This window comes from Dama dama, chromosome 18 (genome assembly GCF_033118175.1).
Source record: "Dama dama isolate Ldn47 chromosome 18, ASM3311817v1, whole genome shotgun sequence".
Lineage (NCBI taxonomy): Eukaryota > Metazoa > Chordata > Mammalia > Artiodactyla > Cervidae > Dama > Dama dama.
The window spans coordinates 53,605,079-53,631,541 of NC_083698.1; the positions used below are offsets into that span (position 1 = coordinate 53,605,079).

General features: G+C 41.1%; 1 protein-coding gene across 3 annotated transcripts in view; it reads left to right on the forward strand.

Moving 5' to 3' along the window:
- DOCK4 (dedicator of cytokinesis 4) overlaps nt 1–26,463 on the forward strand; it is a 479,093-nt gene that overhangs the window by 1,168 nt on the left and 451,462 nt on the right. The window lies entirely within an intron of this gene.

Sequence of the window (26,463 nt, forward strand, 5' to 3'; positions counted from 1 at the left end):
GTTCTGTGTAAAGGTGAACAACAAAGGACATTAATATTGACGGATGAATACAGGAGTCTCCCTTCCTTTCCCTCCTCCCATTTCAGGCGGATTACAGTTCCCGTTTTTGTTGTTTGATTTCAGCTGGGTCGCTCCTTGACAGTTACTCCTTTTAGGTTGCGACTGTTAAGAAGGAAGGCTCTCTGACAAGCCTGAAGCAGCCAGATGCAATTATAACCTCTCAGAAGGTTTGACAGAGAAAGTATTATGATTTTATAGTATAAAATAAAATTTTATACTAAAAATCCATAGTACAGAGTTTCCTGTAATGCCCTGTCCTGCTTATTGGTTTACTTTTTAAAAAATTGGGTGTAGATCTAATGATTCAGATGATATATAGGCATCTACTTATGTTCTAAATTCATTTTCCTGTAATTTAAAAAATCTGGAAAGCCTTTCCAGGGAATAATAATTGCAGGGGATTTCCCGCCCCCCCCCCCCCCCCCCCCCGCCCCAACTTCATCTGGGGATAGGACTTTGGAGTGTCCTGAAAGGGCTGTAGGATTAAACAGAGTCATTCCCCTGTATTATATGAGCTTTCATTTTGGATTTTGACTGATCAGCAAGACAATAGTTTGCCCAGGACCCACCTTTGGGAAGGAGTTCCAGTTTTCCCTGTCTTTGAAATGTAAGGGGAGCCTTTATCAGGTGCTCAGCTGGCAAGGAGATGTTTCCTTCTCTTCACCTGCCTCCTTTTTGGGGGTAGATTACTTCTTGTGAGGAAGAGACATTGTTTTTGCTGAAGTGTTGAGGACGCGGAGTGGCCCCTTGTCACCGGTTTAGCACTCGGTCCAGGAAGCACAGACATGGCCAGCAGCACTGTCCCGCTTGGAGTTGATCCCAGATGTTGCTTTCTTCCAAGTGTTAAATTATACAGATTATGGATGGGATTTATTTTCTTGATTTCTTTATGTGCCAGGTCACAGCTGGGGTGCTGGTATCGATTAGATCTTCTCTTGCTTTTCTTTTGCAAGCTGTGGGCAGAGGATTAAAACACACTCTGGGATTTCCTGGAATGGCAAACCGGATGTTATCAGTCAAGTGTTTTGGGCTGCAGCAGACACCTTGCCTTTGGGTGGTTGTGATTTGGTTGCAGAGTAGGGGATGTAGATGGGTGAGCACACATTTGGAGAAAGGTGGGATGAGATGCGTGGTGAAAGCAGAGGGCAGGGATCTGTTGTGTTCATTTATGCAGTATAATACAGGATTGTTACCATCTTTTATTATTAATTTTTGAGCATTTGGCTTATGAAATGCTTAGGTGTTTTTTAGACTCCATCTGTTACATGTGTGTGTGTATGGTGAAAATTTTGCAGGGATTCTTATGTGTGGACTTTATTTCTCACCACAGAAAGGACTATTTGTAGCTGCTTGTACTTAGCAACTAAAACACACACGCGCTACAAGTTGTTTTTTTTTTTTATAATAAACTTGGTTACTGTATGTGCTTTTCTTTCTAGCTTTTTATAAATACTCAAGAAAATTTATTTTATGGGCACAGATGTTTTGCTGATATTAGGTGTAGCAGTAAATCAATTTCCGTATTCTTTGATATAAATCGATCTTTGTAACTTTGCTTGAAGTTTCCATGCACATTGTATATTTCTAACATACTTATCTCTCACTATCTATGAGAGAATTATGTATCTTTATGTATTATTGTTTCAGTCTCAAGCAACATACTGTAAATATGGATAAAATTACTTAAATTTCATACCTGTAGTGAGGTGTATCAGAGATAGGAATTCCTTTTCAAACCTGATGTGTGGGTACTATCCCCTCCATTTAATTGATGAATGGTCTTAAAACAATGCATACTTAGTCATATATTCAAGTGTTCTAGGGTATTAGACAGGTATAGTGATTAAACTAGAGTTCTGAGTAGTAAGGAACCTTGTCTCTTTGAAACATGTTAATAGGCACAATTGTAGACATATTTTATCTTGGGAGAGTCTGTTTAGCTCTTGGTCTTAGTCAAGACAGTGCTTGCTTGCAGCTGTCTGACCTAGGGTAAGTCACTTAACCTTCTAGGGTCTCAATACACAGTCGAAGAATAGCCAAGGTTTTTCTCAGTATGAATTCTGTGGAGTTCTTCCAAACAAGTGTGTCCTTTGGTTAGGAAGATATTTCCATTGTGTTGAGATTGTTATGAGAAAGGCACGTTTGCTGTGACACATGCCACATGGTTTTCAACTAAGATCACAGGTAAGCAAAAGCTACCTGGCAGGCTGCCAGAACCAACGTGATTCAGGCTGTTTGATTCTCTCTCTCTAGCAGGAACTCAATGGGCAGTGACTAAAACATTCTTGATCACCCCCTGACAACTTTCCTCACGCTGACTATCTGCCTTCTGTATGTTCTCGTCTGTCATAGTCCCCCGTCCCCTCCCTTAAAGTGATGGGACTTAGTCACAGAGAAAGTTAGGGCCATTGCAGGTCTATTTCTACATTCATTTGCTCAGCAGGCATGCGTGAGCCAGTGAGCCTTTGAGAGCTGCAGACTGAGCCCCTCACCCAAGCCAGATGTTTTACATTTGTGAACCTGTTTAGGCTTAGAGGGGTAATGTGGGCTGGATTGATCAGTGCAAAAAAAAAAAAACCCCTAAGGCATACAGGAAACAAAACTCAGAACAAGCTGATCTGAAGGTCACAGATATCCTTTAAAAAATGAAGTGTCATCATACTCATATCACTGAGTCCTCACAAACATCCCTGTCTTCCATTTATCCTAAAGTGGTTTTTTAAATCATCGAAGTAGGAATTCAGGTTTCCTAGGTGGCTCAGTGGTAAAGAGTCCGCCTGCCACGCAGGAGATGTGGGTTTGATCCTTGGGTCAGGAAGATCCCCTGGAGAAGGAAATGGCAACCCACTCCAGTATTCTTGCCTGGAAATCACATGGACAGAGGAGCCTGGTGGGCTACAGTCCATGGGGTAACAAAAGAGTTGGCCATGACTTAGTAACTAAATAACAGCAAAGTAGGAATTCTGTTCCTTTTTAAAGTCCCTTCTATTTTAATGGGGAGAGGTACCATCTCTTATTTACTCAGGATCTTTAGAATGTCTTTTTCTTCAGAAGCGTGATTTATTGGTAGCCTGTGTGGAAGAGTTATGAGGGAGTGTACCTTTCCCTCTTAGCTGTTTTCAGTTTGTTAGCTGGCAGTCTTGAGATGTTTCTTATCTTGTGGTACCATGATGTGTGCAGATAACATGTGTAGCTAGATAAAGATGTGCTACCTGGAATTGTTTGTGGCATTTAGAGACTGGTACAGGATTCTAAACTTTCAGTGGGAAGCAAAGAGCAGTGATTTGTACTTGCAAGTAAAGTATTACTGAAGGGCTGTGCAGACAGTGAGATGGCAGCCTATATTCATGATCTGGCCTCCTGTGGGAATAGCCTGTAAACATTTCCCCCTTTTGGTCATTCTCATAAGTGATGACTCTTTCACAAGGCCCCACAGTGACACTGAGATGCTGCCTTTCTTCTTTAGTCTTATTTTTTCCCTCAGAGGCTGTATAGTCAGAACTACAAAGGAGATTATAAACATTTCAAGAAACTTAAGGATTTCCTGTCTCTAGCTCCATTTTTTTTAGGAGACTACATTTGCAGAATTATCTTTGATACAGTATGTCCAAGTTCTAGCATAGTCATTTTATGTTGTGAACATATACAGCCAAGAAACATTAATCTAACTCTAAGGAAACCCAGCCATAGTGCTGTAATCTTAGCATATTAATACAATGTTTTATAGTTAAAAAGATGTGAAATTATTTTATTTGAATCTACTCTCTGAAGTAGAATACTTTCCATTTAAGAGATGAGGAAACAACTTCACAGAGATTAAATGACTTACAGGCATGCGTTGGAGATATTGCAGGTTTGGTTCTAGACCATTGCAGTGAAGCAAATTATCACGATAGAGTGAATCACACACATTTTTTGGTTTCCTGGTGCATATAGGTTATGTTTACACTATATTGTAGTCTTTTAAGAGTGCAATAGTGTTGTTTAAAAAACCATGTATATACCTTAATTTAAAAAGAAAAACATCAATAAATAAATAAATAAATAAAAAGGGAAACCACAAGCCATCATCTGACAATGCAAGGTTGCTACAAACTTTCAATTTGTAAAAAATGCAGTATTGGTGAAGCATAGTAAAATGAGGCACTCTCCATCAGTGAGTTTTGACATTGCTTAACTGTCATCCATAATAGGAAATTCATTTCCTGATTCCAGCACCACCCTACACACATATAAGTGAAACAATATTTACTCATACTTTCTGTGATCTCCTATTGTTTTTCATTTAAAACATACATATATACAGGACTCAAATCATTATGTTTTACACCTGAAACTAATAGAATGTTGTATGCCAGCTATACCTCAATAAAATAAATTTATTTATAAACTTAAAAAGACTCACTAACTTTACTTAATGACTCAGTGGGTCCTCACCAATAGTTTGAATGGCACTGCTTTAGATACCTCATTTGTGATACAGGAAGGACTGGAATTTAGGCCTTGTTGGGTTTCTAGATAAGTTCATTCATTATGTTGTTATTTTTTGACAAATATGTATTTGTATTTAAACTTAGACTTTAATCATACATTTTTCTTATAATAAAAGTCAAAGTTTGTCTTTTTATATAATATTTCTCATTAACTATGAAACAAGTATCCAAAGCCATCACATGCATTGCATGAATTGTTTCTTTTAGGCTAGGTGTGTCTTTCTGCTAGGGTCTTTTTGACAAGGGCTGGGATCAACTGCATAATGACCAATTTTAAGTTTTTATATATATATTTAATTTCCTTTGACAATGATCTCTGGCCTCTATAGCAGAAGAATGAATCTAATGAGCTATTAATTTCTTGCCAATTGAAGGGTTACCCACACCATTCTTTTCCATCCTTTTATGTATTGCTGATCATTATTAGAAGAAACAAGGCAACTCATGTGACTTGTTTTCTTAAAAACATAAACTGGTAAGCTTATTTGGTCAGAGTATATATAATACTAAAGAATGAAGAAGTAATGTCCCCCAAGCTATTTTTATTTTGGCCTCCCTGGTGGCTCAGAGGTTAAAGCATCTGCCTGCAATGCGGGAGACCAGGGTTCGATCCCTGGGTCGGGAAGATCCCCCAGAGAAGGAAATAGCAACCCACTCCAGTATTCTTGCCTGGAGAATCCCATGGATGGAGGAGCCTGGTGGGCTACATTAGTCCACGGGGTCCCAAAGAGTCGGACATGACTGAGCGACTTCACTTTCACTTTCTATAAATGTACTTAAGGAACAACTGTTTTACTCTTTGGCATTTAAAAAAATGTGTGCTAAGATACACTGGATATTTACCAAGTAAGAATCACCAAAAATATTGTTAATGCCTTTTGGTGACAGAATTGCAATAAAACTGATATGTAGTACCCTACTGGTTGTATTAAATATTAACATGATACTTTTGGAAATGAAGGTGTATGTATATGTGTGTGTGTGTGTGTGTGTGTGTATAAATATGTAAAATAGGCTTTGTGGAGCACTTGCTTTTCACCAAGCTTTGTTCTGAGAGCTTCTCATGTGTTTTCTGTCTAATCCTCGTGACAGCTCCATAAGGGAAGGTTCAGTTTTCATTCATTTTACAGGAAACTGAGTCATAGAGAGATTAAGTAAGTTGTCTAAGGTCATGCAGGAAGTGGTGGAACTAGGATTGGAACCTCAAAAGTCTTAAGAGTGTGCTTTCTTAGCCACTCTGCTGTATTGTCTAACATGATGGTCAAAAGCAGGAGCTTGAATCAGTAATTCCACCCCTCAAAGTTCGCATGAAACAAAATCAATAGTGGCAAAACACTTTATGGCAAACACTTTATGCAGTTATTCCTTGCCATGTGGTCTGTGAAACAACATCAGTTCCAATATAGGAATAGTTGAATCACATTTGATTATCAGCACAGCAGAATACTTATAGTCATAAAATGAAAGAATTCCATAAATAATGCCATTTCTAAAATACATTCCAAGAGACTTCTCAGGCAGTGCAGGGGGTGCAGGTTCCACCCCTGGTCAGGGAGCTAAGATCCCACCTAACTTGCAGCCAAAACACCAAAATGTAAAACAGAAACAATATTATAACAAATTTAGTAGCAACTTTCAAAATGGTCCATGTTAAAAAAATAAAATACATTCCACGTACCTAGTGTCAGGTGACAAAATAAATGAAACATAGATAGTGATTGAAATTCCATAAAATGCATAGCATTATAGAGAAGATGGTAGTTAATGTGTAGCATATAGAGAAGATGTATTCAATAATTAATGCACAGGTGAGAATTGTTAGAATATTAAGATTACCAGCAAATTATTTTTTAAAAAACTCCTCCTGGTTGGAGATATGAGCATTATGCACCTTTAAAGCATGCACATTGTTCCTTCTGGATGATGGAGGTGACATAAAGGTGATCTAAGAAAGATTATTGCAGTAGATGAGGTTAAGAGATAAGTTTCTGAATCAGGTGAGCAGTCCTGCATGGTGTAATGTGGATAGATCTAAGATGTTTGGAATATGGAAACAACAGAGTTTATCATTGAATGTGAAGAGTTAGGGGAAGGAAGAAGTTTAGGATGTCTTCCTGATTTCTGGCTTGAACAAGTTGGGGAGCATAGATTGTTGTTGTTTAGTTGCCAAGTTGTGTCCAACTCTTTTGTGACCCCATGAACTGTAACCCGCCAGACTCCTGGGTCCATCTAGTTTCCCTGGCAAGAATACTGGAGTGGGCGGCTTACCATTTCTTTCTCCAGGGTATCTTCCCAACCCAGGGATTCAACCTGAGTCTCCTGCATTGGCAGATGAGTTCTTTACCACTGAGCCACCAGGGAAGCCCCAGGTGAACGTAGGTGCCGTTTAACAAAAGAGATGTTTTTGCAGGGGGGGCTGGTTTATAGCATAGGATTAAGAGTTTTGTTTGACTTCCTAGAGTTGGCCATTCCCATCAAACATTCAGGTGGCAATATCTGCATAAACAAGAATAGGAGAGCGGTTATAGACTAAAGAGCATGATTTGAGAGTCATTTGATTTAGGTGTGATAACTGAAATGATCCACTTTATTAATTGTATTGATTTTGATTATGTAGTTTGCTTGTCTAAGTTTTAAAGTGATAGAGCCTGAATTTTCCAAAAGCAGTCATCTCGAAGCACTTTATTAATACAGATATCTGGGGACTATAAAATAAGAACGATTAGCTGTCATGTAGAGTTGGTAGGAAGCTAGATTTCATGGTTTTTTCTTGTTTCCCATTGGTGCATTGCCTGGGTAAGGCATAAGTTACTTCTGTTTCTCTGACAGTTCTTTCTGAAGCAAATGTCTCATGCCAGATTTTGCATGTTTGTAAGATTTCCCCAGCAGGATGTTGAAAAACAGAAACCACAAACAGTATTTCAATAAACATGATTTATATATCCCTCAAACAGCATCTAAGTGTATACACACATCTGGAAATGGGAAAATGCTCAGATACCCAAAGCAATATATTTGTGCATACAGACTGTGTGTGTATGTGTGTGTGGTAAATATGTAATTTATCTTAGGAACCACAAGGTCAGATTTAGAATTCTTAAAGTTATACCACTGTACTCCTGAAAAAATATGTGATTTGAAGTGAGGGATTCCAGCTTAAGATAGCTTTATGTTCCTTTTCCCTAATGTAGCCTGTCATAACCTCCCATACATACTGCTAGATGTACACAAAGAGGCAGACATTAATGATATTAGAAATGAGGTCTGACAGAAAACCAACTGCCAAATTCAGGAGCAATTTCTCCAAGGCAGGTGCAGCTACATTGTGAAAACCAGTTGGTGGCTTCCCTCTGCTTTCCCTCCTTAATAGAGAAGCTTCAGGGACCTCAGTGACCTGGGCAGGAAGACCCATTGCCCTTCTCTACTATCACCAAGTTGGAGGCCAGGTCAATACCTTAAACATGGAGTGTGTCCTTTACCACCTGAGGTATCTCTAGTCCCTCTCATTCCAAATCATCTTTGTATGAGAGATGACCTGTGTGGAAACAGCTGGGACCGGAAGGTGGGTGGGTGGAAAGGAGTCTTTGAGGACACCATTTTGTCTTTGACAGGTGTACTATGGCCTTCATACAAAGTGTGCTTTCATGGGCACCTTTGAAGTACTGCAGTAACAAGGCATGCTGGATATTATATTGATAGTTTTCCTTGCAGTCTGTTGGGTACAGAGGAAGAAGCGATGGGATAAGAGATAATCTCATCTTAATTGCTGTAAATCATGGTGCAGTTTCCCTGGTGGCTCAGACCATAAAGAATCCACCTGCAATACATGAGACCTAGGTTCGATCCCTGGGTCAGGAAGATCCTCTGGAGAAGGGAATGGCTACCCACTCCAGTACTCTTGCCTGGAGAATTCCATGGACAGAGGAGCTTGGTGGGCTACAGTCCATGGGGTTCCAAAGAGTCAGCCATGACTGAACAACTATACTTTCACAGTTTCACACAATGGTACAGGATGGAGGGCTTCCCTGGTGGCTCAGATGGTAAAGGATTTGCCTGCAATGCCCGGAGAATTCCAGGGACAGAGGAACCTGGCAGGCTATAATCCATGGAGGTGCAAAGAGTTGGACACGACTTAGCAACCAACAGTTTTTCATGGTACAGGATGACTTATCACTGGGAACTTGGATTGGAGCAGTGTACCTCTTCCAGGAAGGAAGACTTGAAAATGGGACTGAACATACTCCTTTATGTTTAGCCCTGGCTTTGGTATTGCAGGGAGGTTCAAGACTCAGGTTGTATCAGTCAGGATCACATTTGTGTCCCTATCGAAGAAGAAAAGCAACTAAATCCAGAAACAGGCATCTGTCACTCTGGAATGAACTAAACCGTGGCTGCTTCTCAGCTGGGAAAGAAGAGAGAAAGTGTGACATTGGCCCAGAAGGCTTTGGGAAATTGCCAGCCACACATGTGTATTTGTTTTCCACCCTGATTCATGACCCCTGTGTGTGTGCCAGAAAGAGGAAGTTGGTGGGATTGAGGCTGGTGAGATCTCTTCTGGTTATGAAATTTGCATGTCTTCTTGGGTGAATTTGATAACCTTTCCTCCCCCAAGTTGTGAACTGTTTTCTTAAACCAAGCAATTTATTGTTCCATTTTATGACAGTGTTAATTGGGCATTTTTAAAATAAAGGTAATCTATTATTGTTTTGTTTTGTTTTTGGCTGTGCTGCACAGCATTTGGAATCTTAGTTTCCTGATGAGGATTCAGACTTGTTCCCCCTGCTTTGGAAGTGTGGAGTCTTAACCACTGGACCACAGGAAATTTATTTCTCTAAACATGTCTCCCTGAGATCTTTAAGCACAAATGTAGAGATGAGGTGTTTTTTTCCCTCCAAAATGAAAACGATCATCTCTGCCTTGGTGACCAGGGGTGAGCATGTTCGGGAACATGGGCATATATTTGTGTGTTGTTATTGTTTGGTCACTCAGTAGTGTCCTACTCTTTTGCCACCCCGCAGACTATAGCCTGCCAGGCTCCTCTGTCCTTGGGATTTCCCAGGCAAGAGTACTGGAGTGGGTTCCCGTTTCCTCCTCCAGGGGATCTTCCTCACCCAGGGATCGAACCTGTGTCTTCCTGTGTCTTTTGCACTACAGGCGGATTCTTTACCACTGAGCCACCTGGAAAGCCTGAATGTGTGTGAGGCAACTAAAAATAGCCCTAACCCAGGTCCTGGAGAAAACAGTACTCACTATCCTGGGGAGAGGAAGAAACCTGTTGGCCTTTCTCGAAGGATGTCCAGAATGGGTTGAAGAGTCTGTGGGGCTTCCATAATAACAGGCTTAGGGTTTAGCCAGACTCCAATGAAATAAGAAAATCCAAACATGCATAAGCAGTTCTGTAAAGAGCCAAAAGAAGAAAAATGTCTGAGAGTTTTCTCCAGAAATGTGAATGATGAACACTAACAACAAAGTATGAGGATTCCTATAAAAACTTTGCATATGGGTAAAAGTTAGCCCTTAGCCCCTTCCTCAGTTTTTTTCCCTAGGAAAATCATATTTGTATTAATTGCATCCTACATTTCATTTAATATTCCCATTTGTAGTTTATATAAATTGATTCAGAAAACCAGCCATTTATGTTCTTGGCCCCAAGTTAGAAGAGGAAATATTATGTATAAATTATGTAAAAATTATGGTAATGAGTTTCAAAATGAGAAAATTGGAGAAGTGAAGAATTGGGATACAAAGTTACATATTGCAGTGTTGTTACAACCAATTGTTACCATTGAGAGGTGGCATTTTGTTAGACTTTCTACTTTTTAATAATTTTCAAAAGCTAACATGAATTTCTTTTGTAATCAGAAATAATTATATGAACTCTTTTATAAGCTGAGCACTATTCCCTATATAGAGTTTTCCTTTCAGGATTAGATGTTAGACTGATGGAAATTGAGTCTGGAAGGCCTGAGTTTAGTTTGTCATTTATGCCTGAAAGTTTTTCTGTTTCAAAGTGGAAAAAAAAAAAGTTTCAAAGTGGCTTTCCTTGCTCTAACGTGCTTGATTACTTGTGATGTCGCTGCTTTGTTCATTTCCCAGTAGTCACAGAACAGTGTTTTCAGATGACTGTGGGGTACAAATTTTGGAAAAGAGCCCCAATTCCTCTTTGAGAAAGAGCTTCAAACAAATTTGTCTAAGATTAAAAAATACTGTTCTTTCCAAGAAGTGTTTGTTAAGAAGATGAATGTTGATGTCACTGCTCACTTACCATTGTTCTGTAAACTCTCCAGTGAGAATGTGGGTCCTGGGATAATTTATGTAAGAGAAATTGATCAATGTAGAGGGTCAAGAACTTGAAGAGGTTTTATTTGGCCATTGTGGGGGATAATTGCTTCTTTATGGGTGTTATGGACTGGATGTTTGTTGTTGTTCAATCGCTCAGGCATGTCCAACTCTTTGTGACCCCATGGACTGCAGCATGCCAGGCTTCCCTGTCCTTCACCATCTTCTAGAGTTTGCTCAAACTCATGTCCATTAAGTCCGTGATGTCATCCAGCCATCCTGTCCTCTGCCGTCCCCTTCTCCTCCTGCCCTCAATCTTTCCTAGCGTCAGGGTCTTTTCCAATGACTTGGCTCTTTGCATCAGGTGGCCAAAGTATTGGAGCTACAACTTCAGTATCAGTCCTTCCAATAAATATTCATGACTGATTTCCTTTAGGATTGACTGATTTGATCTCCTTGCAGTCCAAGGGACTCTCAGGAGTCTTGTTCAGCACCACAGTTTGAAGGCATCAGTTCTTCAGCCCTCACCCTTTTTTATTGTCCAGCTCTCACATCCATACATGACTACTGGAAAGCCATAGCTTTGACTATACGGACCTTTGTAGGCAGAGTAATGTCTCTGCTTTTTAATATGCTGTCTAGGTTTGAATATTTGTGTCTCTCCAAAATTCTTATGTTGAAACTCTAATACCCAGCCTGGTTGTATTTGAAGAAAGGAGGTAATTAAGGTTGAATGAATCATGAGGGTGGAGGCCTGTTCTAATTGGATCACAGTCTTTATAAGAAGAGACCCTAGAGAGCTTGCTAGCTCTCTCCAGGAATTCAAGCATGCATGTACCTAAGAAAAGGCATGTGAAGATATAGAGAGAAGGAGACTATCGACTATCTGTAAACCAGAGAAAGAGCCCTCACCAGAAATTGACCAGGCTGGATCTTGATCTAGGACTTACAGCCTCCACAACTGCGAGAAAATAAATTTCTGCTATTGAGCTACCCAGGTTATTTTATCTTACTTCACGTAAAATGAAGTCGCTCAGTTGTGTCTGACTCTTTGTGACCCCGTGGACTGTAGCCTACCAGGCTCCTCCGTCCACGGGATTCTCCAGGCAGGAATACTGGAGAGGGTTACCATTTCCCTCTGCAATCTTACTATGGCAGCCTGAGCTAATACAATGGGTTAAAGCAGTTTTAGGCATTGTAGGAAGAGGAACAAAGAAAATAGAAGCAGAATCCTGGACCTCTGTGTGAGACATGTCACCACTGTAGCCCTTTTCTGTGGTCTGAGATCTAACTCCCTTAGTCTGCCCTTGGAAGCACAGAGTTAATTGAGTCACTGTTTGATGATGTTTATCTACCAGTAACTCCAGGAATGTGTTTATTTGAATAATGGCATTTATGTAGAGTTGCTCATAGCATCTTAAGTCATTAAATCACCTTGGGTTCTTTCAAAGAAACCAGTAAAAGTAGGGTCTTGAAATGAGTCATTTCTCCGTGCTATAATTATTTATGAAAAACTCAGGTCAATAAGTTTAACCGTCTGGGTTAGCACTTAGAACAGGTCATTGAAGTTTTACTATATTGAAATTTGGTTGGAGACATCACTTCAAGTGTACTTTGTTTTTGAAAGGCCTGCCTGGATATAGTATATACCAAGTCCCTGAGGGGAATAAATAATATTAGGTAATTTTTTTTCTTACCATTTTCTGTCCTTAAGTATGTGTTTCCTGGTAGCAGATACTACATCCTGTTAAGAGTTTGTCACATTTTTTTCCTTTAGTGATGATAAATATAAAGGCATATCCTGTGACACATTGATGGAAAAATTTATCGGGTGTGCCCACTGTCTATGAGGCATTGTGCTAACTTTATGGGGGCATATGAATAGGTATAGAACTGAGTCTCTGGACAAGTGAAGAAGCTAGAAATATTTCTTAGTTTTCTATTTAGTTTTCATAAAACATTTTTTTCAAGGTAGGTGTTATCTTTTTTTTTTAATATTTACTTGGTAATGCTTCACGCTCAGTCGCTCAGTCGTGTCCGACTCTTTGTGACCCCATGGACTGTATGTAGGCTTCCAGGCTCCTCTGTCCATGGAATTTTTCATGCATGAATACTGGAGTGGCTTGCCATTTCCTATTCCAGGGGATCTTCTCAACTCAGGGATCGATCCCACGTCTCTTGCATCTCTTGCACTGGCAGGCCGATTCTTTATCACTAGGACCACCTGGGAAGCCCCAGGTGGGCTTAGTAAGGCAATGTATAAATATATCAGAGAGAAATTAGTGTGAAGCTTAAGACATATTTTCCCTCAAGCTTTAAAAGGAAGATAAGGACTCAAAATGGTGATGCTATTCACTTGTGAGCCTTAGGAAATAGCCCCGAGGAGGGAGTGTCTCATATCCTGGATAACTCAGAACTTATCCAGAAGAATAGAAGGTTCATTTTAAGATATTCCCTGCACAGTGAGTCACCAGCTGCTGAGACTGTCCAGTATAAACACCTGAGTGGAGCTGTACTTTAAATAGCTGGAAAACCTTCTTCCTCTTCCTTCTGGGTAATTTCCACTTTCCCCTCCCCCCAACCTTGGACTCATTCTTGTCACCTAAACAATGTTAAGTATCTTGGACAATGGGTTGTCTTTTTTTGTGATTTCCTTCTAAGACTGGGCAGAGGAAGAAAGATGGATTCAGTATTAACTACAAGTGGGTGCTGTGTCCAACTTAGACACTCAGTCTTGTCTGACTCTTTGTGACCCCACGGGCTGTAGCCTGTCAGGCTCCTCTGTCCATGGGATTCTCCAGGCCAGAATACCAGAGTGGATTGCCATGCTCTTCTCCAGGGGATCTTCCCAACCCAGGGATTGAACCCAGGTCTCCTGCATTGCAGGTGGATCCTTTATCATCTGAGTTACCAGGAAGAGGGGGTAGGCAGGGGAAAATCCAGCCTCAAGATGCATGTTTTCCAGCGGTTAGGCCTGTGTGATTGGTGCCATGTATGCACACTGAAGCCTTAGCAAACCTAGAGGGCAAGTATTTGTTCAAGGTGACTGACTGAGATTTGGATACATAGTCCAAGTCTGAAGCCTGTGGCCTCTCTGCACGCAGAGAGGCCTGTGGTCAGAATCTGGAGGCCTAGCCCCTGGCTTTGGGTTCTGTGGACAGTGATGAAGAAATTACTCACTATACCTTACTAGTTGTATGAGATGCTGGCTTCCAGTATTATATGAAATAAGTATCTGCATTTTCTGTTCACTTCAGCCTTAGCCTCTGGTGGTCATGGTCAGCCCCTCGTGTGCTGCTGTGCTGCCTGCCTGTGGGTAGGGCATGTGGAGCCCAGTGGTGCTGGAGGGGCCTTGAGGTGGGTCAGGAAATGGCTGGGTACCAGAAGGTTTGGGGGAAATGTGGGGGCCGAGAGCCGAGCACCAAACAAGGCTGAGTGATAGGAAGGAAGTAAAAGTGTGCATCTGTGAGTGAGGATGGACCTTGGCCAAGTGTGACCAGGACCAAGGAAGAACCCTGGAGTAAAATGCAAGTTCTCAGTGATGGTGGGACTCGAAGAAAGAGAGCTAGCTGGGAGGGCGAGCTGATCAGCATTGATTGGAACAGCCATGGAAGCCCTGGTCTTTGAGGCTGATGGTTCTGATATTGGAAGCTCTTGCTTTGCATGGACCTGGGCCCCATCCGTGCTCAGAGAAGCCTCATCTTGCTGGGCTGAGGATCAAATGCCATGAGCAACCTGGGTGTGCTGGGTAGGCACCCCTTGTGTGGACTACTGCAATAGCCTCCTCATTTGTTGCCTACTTGTAGTCCCTTCTTTCTCTAGCACATGCCTTGCATTTTAACTGCAAATGATCTTTTCTCTAGGCCAAATTTGTTGTACTTCATTTGGAAACCCAAAAACAAATACCTGTAATATTTTCTGTGCAGTCAGGATAGAATCCAAAGTCAAATGCACATCAGGCCCTTCGTGAGTTGGCCCCCAACCACTGTCCAATCCCTACTGGGCATTTCTTCCTCCCGCACCCTGAGCTCCATGCTAAGGGACAGGTAGAGCTTTTCAGAGGTGCTGGACTCTTGGTCTTTGCACTTGGCTTGCACTCAGCCTGGCTGGTCCATCCTCCTTCGGATCTTTACCTGAGAACCTAACTGGGGTGTCTCTTCTCTAAAAGCTCCTACATCTGACTCCTAGCAGAAACGAAAACCGCTCTTTATTCCACATCTGTGCCTGCAGCTGCCTCTCTCAGGGCTCTTGTTACTATCGTTTGAAACCGACTACCCCTGCTACAGGCTGGGGAAGCCCTCGATGCTGTTCTGTCCATTTAATTTCCCTGGGGGGTAGCACAGAGCTAGCTTTTAGTAGGCTCAGTAAGTGGTGAATCAATGAATAAATGGTATTCTAGTCCATTCAGGCTGCTCCGACAAAATGCTGCAGACTGGGTGACTTATAAACACCAGCAATTGATTTTTCACAATTCTCGAGCCTGGGGGTTCACAGTCATGGTGCCCACCTGGCCGGGTTCTGGTGAAGGCCCTCTTTGGGGTTGCAGACTTCTCATTGTCTCCTCACATGGTGGAAGGGATCAGGGAGCTCTCTGGGGTGTCTTTTACAAGAGCACTAATCCCCTTCATGAGGACAGGGTCTTCATGACCTAAGTACCTCCCAAAGGCCTTGTCTTCTAATACCATCACATTGGGCATTAGGATTTCAACCTGTGGATGTAGCAGGGACACAGTCCTTGAGACCGTAGCCAATGAGTTCAGTGGAGGAGGGGGAAATCTAAGCTCACTGTGTCGTAGTTTCTTGTTGAGTTTATCTGTCAGGTTGTCCAGAGTGTATAAACAAGGCTCTGAGGAGAAGAGGTCAAACAGACTAATCATGGCCTGCCCCCTACATCCTACAGGGCTCATCCAGAGGAGACAAGTAACTGCCAGAGAAGTGACAGAATTTGTCAAAAGTATGTAAAATTACCTACAGAAATTCTGAAGCATGCGACATAGTTCTGTTTGTTCTGTGACCATGTAAAATTGGCATCCAAAAATCCAGATGGAGAATAAAACCCAGAAAGTTGTGAGTGCTATTTCATAAAGAAACCTACTGCTAACCGCTGAACTCCATGAAGACAGGACTGGATTTTTCTTCCTGTTGTATTTTCTGTTCTTAGTGTAATATTTGCTGCATAATACATTATAATTTATGATAAACTATAAAAATAAATTCTATTTGAGCCAGTATGTGAGTGATGGTTGCTCAGTCATGCCTGACTCTTTGCAACCCCCTGGACTGTAGCCTTCCAGGCTCCTCTGTCAATGGAATTCTCCAGGCAAGATTACTGGAGTGAGTTGCCATTTCTTTCTCTAAGGGATCTTCCCGACCCAGGGATCCTGCATTGCAGGAGAGTCTTTACCATCCAAGCCACCAGGGAAGCCTTTGAGTTAGTATGGACAAGTCTAAATTTTTAAGAGTGTTTATCAGTCAAGTATTCACGGTAGCATGGCTTGGATTATACTTAAATACCAGAAGATGCTCAGGCATATCTGTTTTTACATGCTCTGGTCACCATGTTCCAGTCAACTATATATAATTCTCTGGCGAACAATGTATCTTAGACATTCTTAGTGCTTCTTGCAAGTTTGGGATGCTTTTCCAACTTCTAAGTGATTCAACTTTGCAACAAAAATTTCCTACCTCTGCTTTTTCAGAATAAGAGTATCCTGAGATTGCAAGGCAAGGCAAGCTACTGTCAAAAGACAGAAACAAAACTGTTATCAAATATGCAATTAGCCATTGGCAAGAAACATCATTTTTCACTCTACTGTGCAACAAAAACAAAATATAGAGATATGTGGCATGTTGAAGAGAGAGACTACAGTTATCGCTTATAACTTCCTATTTAAAATTTTTGTTTTCATGGGAACAGCCTTATTCATTAGAACTTTTTATTAGAAGCCATCTGTCATGTCCCATGTGTTGTATTGCAGGCTGTGCTCTGCACAAGGTGGCTGGCTGTGGGAAAGTCTCTGCTGGGAAGGAGAGGGGTCCTCTTTTTGGTCTGCATAGTGGAGTGATATGGGCTCACAGGAACCCTGATTAGTGTCCTCACTGACTGATTTGATGTGTATTTGTGCATGTGTTCTCAGTCATGTCCAACCCTTTGTGGTCCCATCGACTGTAGCCCACCAGGCTCCTCTGTCGATGAAATTTTCCAGGCAAGAATACTGGAGGGGGTTGCTGTTTCCTACTCCAGGGGATCTTCCCGACCCAGGGATCGAATCTGTGTCTCATGTCTCCTGCATTGGCAGGTGGATTCATTACCAACTGCGCCACCGGGGGAGCCCTACTGAGCAGATAAATATTTGAAAATATAAATTTATTAGGATAAAATGTTGATTTTATTGATGTTAGCTATTGAGGTTCTATTTAAGAGCTCACTTAAGGGGAAAAAAAAAAAAAAAACAGGATAACTTTACTCTGAAAACCAAAATTTGAAAACCATTGACATAGCAGAATTTCTTGACATGAGACTGGAGTATTACAGGTAAATTTCAGTTACAACAGGCTTCATAATTCCTATCAGAATTCCTTGATGAGCTCACCTCTTTCTGCTTTGATTGGTGGTAGAGAGAAATCTGGTTCGGGGTTAGGAATTGTCATGGAATTATTGCATTTTCCAGAGCACATTTGCCATGTGGCACAGTTTGCACCATTTATATTGATGTAATAAAGCTCTTCATGTCTGAAAAAACCATTTGATACCATCATGCTATAAATTACATACTTATAAGTTTGTCTTACGAAAGTAAGAGCTTAGGGTTCTAATTTTGGTTCCTTCATAATAATTGTCTGAACTGTAGGAAAGCATTTCTCTTTTAGGGCCTCTGTAAAATTATAGAGTTGGATGAGGTGGTTTTCAAGTTTGCTTGAAAATTCACTGTAAGTTAATTTCCTTGGCCAGTCATTTGACTAGATGTCAGTGGAACTGTCTGGAATATTCTGTATCTGAAATGTTTCGGTTTGTGTTTAGGTAACTGAAGGTGAAGTGTATGAGATATTTACTCTTTGTAGTGGTCTCTTCTGCCAGGCAATTTACTGCCTGTGCGGCCTTGTGTGTTTCTTGATACTCTTGGGCAGTTCTCTATGGAATTTGGTTCTGTGAAATTTGGCAAGTGTTGATAAGTATCATATAAAAGCACTCTATTCCCCTAAGTCTTTCTGTCCCTACTAAGGCATTGCCAGGTTTATTAACATACTCATTTGAATATACTAAACTCCATACTCCCTTTCTGAATTGCAGTGTACCAATTCTTAGAGAGCAGATTGGTGGAGGAGGTCAGATTTGGAAATAATTTATTTAGGAAAAGCTTCTTTTCTTTTTTGGATATGCAAAAGGAACTCGGGGATGGAAATACAATATTACACTTAGCTGTCAAAAAGAAAAGAATCATCTTAGATCTTATTCCACGTTGCAATTATAGCACTCACAGATCACACTATATAAAATTGGTCAGATTCCACCAACTGGTTGCGATTACTTCCCTAATTGGAAAAAATTAGGACTATTAATCATTGTGACACAAGGCAAAATGTCATCGTGGCATGACAGTCTTATTTTCCACCTGAGAAATGGTGGCTTCTGAGGGCAGAACCAAACCCTCCTTCCCCCACTTTCTCTCCCCATTTCCTTTCTGGCTGTAGCTCTCTGCAGTAGATCAGACAAAGACTTACAAAAAGGCAGAGGGCACAGGAACAGAGGAAGAAAGCGTTCCTTTGTTTTGTATTCCGCAGAAACATCTGTGAAAATGAAAATGGGGGAGGGGAGGGAAGACCTCCCAAACCAAGGAAATGTGACTGTTACACAGACATTTAAAATTATTGCATGTTGCTAATTGACAAATAGACAAAGTCTTCTTAGGCATGGGGACATCAAAATGACTGAACTCTGAATTTTCCTTTTATTACTCCTAGATGCACTCAGAAGGGCAATGTTTGAAGTAATTTGCCAGAATTTTCTTATGAGGATAATAATTTTCTTAGTATAGAACTAATTATGGTTGTAACACATGAATTATTTTGGTATTGAGTTTTGTAATTTCTTAATGTTTCGGCATACTTAAAACTTAACTTGGGCAATTGCACACTGCACATTTTAAACAGGATTTAGAAGAAAAGGGTAATTGACAAATGCTAGTCTGTCTCATGTTTAGCTTTTAAAAATACAACTTTTTTCTTTAGGCATCAATATTAACTTGTATTAGCTTTTTTGAAAAAGAGAAACAAGCATAAGTATCTGTTGAAAAAAAAGTGTAATTAGAGACCACCTCTGCCCCCACCCTTTAATATAATAATAGCATTTTTGCTGTAAGATTTCTGTTTCTCTAATGTAAGCAGCTTCTTCTGTATGTCCCTAGAGTTTCTCTCCCCCTTCACAGAATTCTTGCTGCTCTTTAAAGAAGGTACTAACCATTTTGGTGTCTTTAATCTCTTCAAGAGGGAAAACTATTATGACATATTTGGTGAACATCATGTTCAAATACTGCAAACTTCCTTTTTTTTTTTTTTTTGAGTGTCTCATTAAGCACCATGGGACATTTCTTGTATTTATATTTCCTCCTCAAATACTAATGTTAATTTGGTGTCAAATTGTTGATGCAACAATATTTTCTGATGATATAGTTGATTACAGGCGGTACCTTGCTGTTATAGTAATAGTGAACATTGTGTCAGGCCCCATGATGCCCAGGTTGTGTGCATGATATCTCATTTCATGCTCCTGACAATTGCATGATGTGGATACTGTTCTTATTATTGTTTGTATTTTTACAAATGAGAAAACTGAGGCACTGAAATGTGTCAGAACCTGCCCATGATCTCAAAAGAGGTGTGGAACTGTAATTTGCTGTCATGCCTTTACCACACTGTTAGTGTCTCCCCAGTCAGGTCTTTTTGCTCATTTGTTTTGTTTTGTGTTGGTGGTGGTAGTGTGGGACTGGAGGCTGTCAATTACCCTCAAGTTAAACTGTTGACAAAAGGCGTAGTTATTACTGCAGCATTTAATTGTAGTTTTCTTTTTTTTTAAACAGGCAAGTCCCTTGGGATAAAGGGCTGTAGGTAGCTACTGACACAGAGACAAGGCTAATGGTTGGACAGCTCGTGACTTTGAAATCTTTGCATTGGGTTGGGCCCTTGACCATCAGTTGCCCTTGAGAGCTCCCTTGATGTCCTAGAGAGGTTCTCCAGACCAACTCAGCCCATCACCATCACAGGGCTCAACAGACGTGTAGACTGAAACTCAGCTACTTAGGGAGTGTTTGCAGGAGCCTGGGGTTGGAGCATCCCTAAGTGCGCTGGTGAGATGGCCCCTACATCAAACTGACCCCTTCCCTCAACTGCCACCAATGGTGGCAGGCAATCTCCCACCTTATGGTAGTCGCCATTTGCCAGGTGATGTGTAAAAGACTAGGTGCCACTTAGGAAAAGCAGTTTAGGACTGTGCCGTCATAATGTGGGAAAGGCAGATTAGGAAAGTAGAAGTGCATAACAGTGGAGACCTGCTGGACCTTTGGGTTGGGTCAGGGGGATCTGGGCAGTATCAGGGAAAACTAATTATAAATCATTGTGCAAGTATTGCAGTCAGGCTGAGTGTCTCTTTCATTTCAAGTGACTTTTACCCCAGATAGCTGTCTGAGGGTGACCCATGTTTGGATTCCCTTGTGAATTCTTTGGGCCTGATAGACAGAATGTTACTTGACTGCTTACGTCCTAACTTCCCTGCGTATAAAATAGTAATACCCTGTTCCATTTTTGGGGGGTTTTTAACTATTTTCAGTGCTTTCTCACTTGTCCTTTCAGATCCTTTTAGCCTCCTAGAAGGTGGCTAGGAGGGAGCTATTCCTCTTTAAAGAATGAGATGGTGAAGGCACAGCAGATGAAGTGACCAGTGGAGCATAAATCAAATTTCATTGGTCAAGACAGCCCACATCTACTGTTCATTTGAAGAACCATCTCAGTTTATTTCTCTGTGTACTTACTTTACACCTCTGTACAACCGTCTACCACATGCTTTGTGCATACATGTGTCCAGACAGTGAATCCAACCAGAACTTGATGGGTGGCCACCATCTTTAGATGAAAACACCAGCGTGAAGCCTGTACTTTGCTGCTGCATCCACAGACCAACCTCAGGACCAGGCTGCAAGTGGTGCAGCTCTGTACTACAGTATCCTGCCTACTCTGTAGTACAGTATTACTGGTGACCTATAGATTCTTTGGGCTTGCTAGGTGACTCAGTGGTAAAGAATTCACCTGCCCATGTGGAAGACGCAGGAGACAGATTCGATCCCTGAGTTGGGAAGATCCCCTGGAGGAGGAGATGGCAGCCCACTTCAGTGTTCTTGCCTGGAAAGTCCCATGGACAGAGGAGCCTGGTGGGCTACAGTCCATGGAGTTGCAAAGTGCTGGACATGACTGAGTATGCAAATGGATTCTTTATCATTTTTACAGTCCATGTCATTTTTTTTTTTAAAAAACATGTTAAGGGTCCTTTTAAGGGAAACTAATGGGATGCTTTAGTTTCTTGCTCTGTAAACCAGGCTAGTAATATCAGCCTTGCTTATTCAGGGGGTAATTATCATGATCAGGTGAGATCATTCTTGTGAAGCTGTGTACATCATAAAGTGCTTTACAAGCTTAAGAAATTATTATGGACGGATGACCCTGTATTCAAGATGGAAGTCTACACTAGTTAGAGTAATTGCTCATGATACCATCCATATCTGCTTCTCTCAAGACCCTCTATAAGCCCAAAGGGGGAGGTGTAGGGGTCACCCAGATGTTTGTGAAGGAGCAGAAAGACTTCTAAGGTCCCTTGGGAAAGACTTGGCTCACTTCCGGGAGCCAGTGTCCAAGGCGTGTGACCATAGAAACAGAGTTTTACTATCAGGAAGGAATCACCAGCTAATCTCCAGGAATCAGCTGGGTATTGATAAGGAGGGTCAGTGACATATTGCCTGGAATGAGCCAAAACAAAGATAGTAGCTTGCATCTTTAGTCTCAAAAAAAAAGAAAGGGAGAAATGAGAGACAAGTTGGAGCACATGCTTTACTAAACCTTGAATCAGTTGACGTTAGCCCAGATGCTAGTGTTTCCTGCACAATGCTCCTGTATGAGGCTGTGGTGGAGAGTACATTGCACTGCGAAGATATTGCCTAAAGCAGCACCCACAGAAAGTGCCCCCTGATGATGCAGGGAGGGAGGGAGGGAAGGAAGGTTTGAAATAGCCTTTTCCTGCCCCGATGTACAAAGTGATGGTCACCCATGCAGCTATATTCCTGGGATAGTCACGGGTTTACAAGGTCTTCTTTTGCCAGGTGCTGTATTAACATGGGGAGGGGAGGGATTTTGGACCTCAGGAAATTTACTCCTCCATTCAGTATGTGTTAGGTACACGCACTAGGCGTGTGCACTGTGCTGTGATTTCAGAGGTAAAGAGTGAACTCCAAGGAGCTCAAATCTGCATGGACAAGGCAGAGAAGCGATCACTGATTGTGGTCCTGGGAGAGGCAGGTATGTCCAGAGGAAAGGCCCCTTCTGTCAGGGCAGGCAAGTGTCCTGGAGAAATGGTATCTAAATAGAGTTGAAGGAATTGCAGGAGGTTACGAGGTAGAAGAAATATGGGAATGAAATGGAATAAGTAAAGGCAAGTAAGCTAAAGGTGTGTGTGGAATGACTGGGAGTTGCACATATGTGACTTCCATATAAATTATCATCATCTTAAAACTGCTACATGTAGCTGACATGTTGCCTTATTCCAGTTTAGATCAGTGACTCTCAACTTGCTTGGCTGAATCACTCACTCCCTACCCCTATTCCCAAGGGTGTTTGGAAATGTGTTGTTTTTGACAAGTATTTGAGAAGTCCTGGTGACTTTCACTGGACAGGGCCAGGGATGGTACCTGCCTTTAGAAGAAAGAACTCTGTTGTCTCAAATACCTCTGATGTACTCACTCTTTGCCAAGCCCTCGTAGGCTTCATCTCATGAGGTCACAAGTCAGTGAGTATGTCTACTGTTAATCTTAAAACACAAAAGTCAAAGTCCACAGCTTGTAGGTTATTAGTAGGGTCTGGAATGCTTGTTCCATTACTCTCTTACGTTTGAAATTGCTTTTGCTGCTTCTAGTTTCCATGTTTAATTGCTATTCTGATTTATAAAATTCTAATACCTTATGTTGCCAGTATCTTTGTTAAGAGCAAGCACTTATTTTCTTCCTGTTCCCAAGTGGAGAACTCCACTAACGTAACAGTCTGTTTCTTCTCTGGCCCTTCTCTCCTTCCTTCCCTGCCTGGCTTGATTGGCAATTGGTTGGCCAGTTTGAGCCTGGAGACCAGGGTGGCCTGGCTCAATCCTTCCTGTCCCTGGGGAATCTGCCTTCTGATTTGTGAGCTTAGTGATGGTGCTGGAGGCCTGCATGTTCCTGACCTAAACTCAATCTAGGGGAGTGTCAGCCGAGTCCTGCTTACAGTAAGGTGGTTTGTGTACTGCATAATGGGGGAAAGTGGCGTTTGGAAGCCGGCCAGAACTCCGCTGGACCCCGCCAGCTGTACTGGGACCCAGGCAGTTCCTTTTGCTCATTTGAACGAGGCCATTGTGTAGAGTGGTGGTCCTGTTGCACAACCCCAGAGGGCACCGTTGTGTTCTCATTGTGGTCTGTGTCTGCTGTTCTAGGTCTTGTATGCACTGCCTTGGTAGTGAGCCAAAGGTCTACACACTCAATTGTGTCCTTCCCTGTGGTGGTAAATGTCAGAAACTGACATTTTGATCCCCATTGGTTTGACCTGCTTCCTCTACTTCTCCAGTGGATGAAAGGGATGCTGTGTGTGTATATATATACACACACACATATATGCATATATCTGATCCTTTAGTTTCCTTAATGGAATGAGGTTTTGATGCTCTGTGAGATCTAAATTTTGTTTCTCTCACTTGCAGTTTATACCTGCTTATGATTACAAGTTTAATAGTATTGAAGAATGTAAATCATGAAGCTGAAGTCTCCCTTGACCTTTTTCTCTGCTTTCTTTTTTAGAAGCTATCATTGCTAATGGTTTGGGGTAGAGCATCAGATCCTTTTCTGTTCTGTTGGTGTGTATATTTTTAAAAATGTGATCATGTTATTTTCTGTGGCTTAAAAAAGATCATATCTGTTCATGTAAGTATATATTATAAATCTAGCTCTTTTATAAACTAATATATTTTTAAATTTATAATAATCATAACTATAATACTTAAATTTGAGGCCTACTGTGTGCCTGCACTGTTGTAAGCATTTTTTGTGTATGAGAACAACCTTATGGGATGTGTACTGTTCATAATGTTTTTTAACTCAAGAAACTGAGGCACAGAATTCAGGTAACTTGTCTAAGATTGTGCAGAACAAGGGTATAAAACTGGTATTTGAAGCCAGGTGGCATGGCTCCATAATGTATGCTCTTAAATGTATTTGACAACATATGGTATCAAATTCAAAAAGTGCCAAATATTTGTGATACAGAGATAGAGGTTCCCATTCATTTCATTCATGTTACCCATTCTTTCTTTTGTTTAGTCCCTGGAAACCACCATTCTACTCTTTACTCTATGTATTTGAATATTTTAGATTCAAAATATAAATGACATCATGCAGGGTATTTCTTTCTGTGTCTGACTTATTTCATTTAGCATAATGTCTTCTAGGTCCATCCATATTACAGTTACAAATGGCAGGGATTTCTTTCTTTTTTAAGACTGAATAATGGTTAATTGTATGCATATACCACTTTTCCTTTATCCATTCATCACGCAATGTATATTTTACTTGTTTTCATACCTTGGTTATTGTGAATAATTAATTCACAATAATAATAATAATTGTGAATCTTTTTAATAGTTGCATAATGTTCCACACTGGGCTTTCCTGGTGGCTCAGACAGTAAAGAATTTGCCTGCAGTGCAAATTTGGGTTTGATCCCTGGGTTGGGAAGATCCCCTGGAAAAGGGAATGGCTACCCACTCCAGTATTCTTGCCTGGAGAATTCCTTGGACAAAGGAGCCTGACAGGCTACAGTCCATGGGGTTGCAAAGATTTGGACATGACTGAGCAATTAACACTTTCACTCCACACTTGGATTATGTGATAATTTAAACCTCTTTTTGTGGTTTCCTGTTCTATGTTCTTCTAAACAATACTGCCTCAAAGAGTCTGCTTTTATATTAATATGCAACTATATGCACTCATGTAGTTATGCATATGTGAATATCTCTGTAGAAAATATACTTGGAAGTGTAATTGCTTTGTCAAAAGGGATGCGCATTTAAAACTTTTTATAATTTATCTTGACAAATTATATTCCCCCAAACCTCTACCATTTATATTTCCACCAACCTGCTTTGCTTTTCCCATGCTGACATTGGATATTATCACTAGTAATTTATTAGTCTATAAAAGTGATGTCAGGTAGCAAAATCAGTAATGTTTGACTTTGGTGATCTTTTAGCTTATGCTGTCATGCTAGGATTCACTTGCTTAAGAAGAGTTATGTGTAAGTTATTCAGAAACTCCCTGTATTATTAAGAAATATCTTCCAGTCTTTAGAAGACTTTAAAAGTGCCTTTAAAAGTGCAGCTATTACGTATCATTTTCACCTACTTTAGGAAAACCACCTTGGCAGCTTCACAGCCAGGGAATGCTTCCTAGACTAGGTCAGAGCAGTTATTGATTAGGGAGTCTGTACTTCAGCCCTCTTTGCCAGCCCCTCCCTTGAAAGCAGAGAAGCAGTGAGGAGCCACAAAGTCCTGGGTGGCACTGTGGGGACCCTAGCTACTCTAAAGAAGGATGTCATCACTGACGCAGTGTCTCACACAAACTGGCAGGAAGCTCATGCTGTCATTGTGGAATTGAGAAAGCTCCGTTAAGTGTCTCTCCAGCTTGTGTTTTTATCTCCGTCTTGTTTCTTTCTTTTTTTTTCCCATTTATTTTTATTAGTTGGAGGCTAATTACTTTACAGTATTGTAGTGATTTTTGCCATACATTGAAGTGAATCAGCCATGGATTTACATGTATTCCCCATCCTGAACCCCCCTCCCACCTCCCTCCCCACCCCATCCCTCTGGGTCATCCCAGTGCACCAGCCCCAAGCACTCGTCTCATGCATCCAACTTGGATTGACGATCTGTTTCACACTTGATAATATACATGTTTTGATGCTGTTCTCTCAAATCATCCCACCCTCGCCTTCTTGCATAGAGTCCAAAAGTCTGTTCTATACATCTGTGTCTCTTTTTCTGTCTTGTATATAGGGTTATCGTTACCATCTTTTTAAATTCCATATATATGTGTTAGTATACTGTGTTGGTCTTTATCTTTCTGGCTTACTTTACTCTGTATAATGGGCTCCAGTTTTATCCATCTCATTAGAACTGATTCAAATGTATTCTTTTTAATGGCTGAGTAATATTCCATTGTGTATATGTACCACAGCTTTCTTATCCATTCGTCTGCCAGTGGGCATCTAGGTTGCTTCCATGTCCTGGCTATTATAAACAGTGCTGCGATGAACATTGGGGTGCACGTGTCTCTTTCAGATCTGGTTTCCTCAGTGT